Raw genomic sequence first — 668 nt, 5'->3', positions numbered from 1 at the left:
TATATATATATATAGTTTTGATAAAAGCACCTTACCAAGTCAATAATTGTATCAAAGATGATACATTTGTCATTAAAGGGTTTTAATGTAGGAAAGTTGGATTTTGCAGAAGTTAAACAAATCTATTGTTTTGCAAGAACAAAAAAACAGGAGAGTCAGAGTGAGTAATTCTGAGTTAGGCTCACGAATGGGCAACATGCTGAGCTAACCTCTGATATAAATAAGAACCTTTGATATAAATAAGATTTACTGTAAATAATACTCTGAAACATCCCACTTCTCACCCAACAACCACATGGATGGATCAGCTGAATTTTTATTTAATTTAACAGCTCTTTAATTATTAATAATGTGTGGGTTTTATACGCCTTCTAAAAATATTTGTCGTTTTACAACCATTTTGTGGTCGACCAAAATAAGTTACTGGTAATTGTGAAGTGGAAACAAAACTTTGTTTTCAAAATCCAAAAACTTTGGCATTCGCTTGTAATCTGATAACCCCAAGTAAAATCCGGCCTTCAGAAGTCCCTGAATCAGGATGTAAATTTAACCTGCGTGTAATTTAACCTCAGTATAAATGAAGACGTTCTGTTTCTGGCCTCTGGGGTTTGATACAGAACATTTGTCACAAATAATTTAGAGGAAATTTGAAAGAAGTTGCTCTTTTC

Source organism: Poecilia reticulata, linkage group LG1, assembly GCF_000633615.1.
Source record: "Poecilia reticulata strain Guanapo linkage group LG1, Guppy_female_1.0+MT, whole genome shotgun sequence".
NCBI lineage: Eukaryota > Metazoa > Chordata > Actinopteri > Cyprinodontiformes > Poeciliidae > Poecilia > Poecilia reticulata.
Note: the sequence above shows the minus strand (reverse complement) of the source record.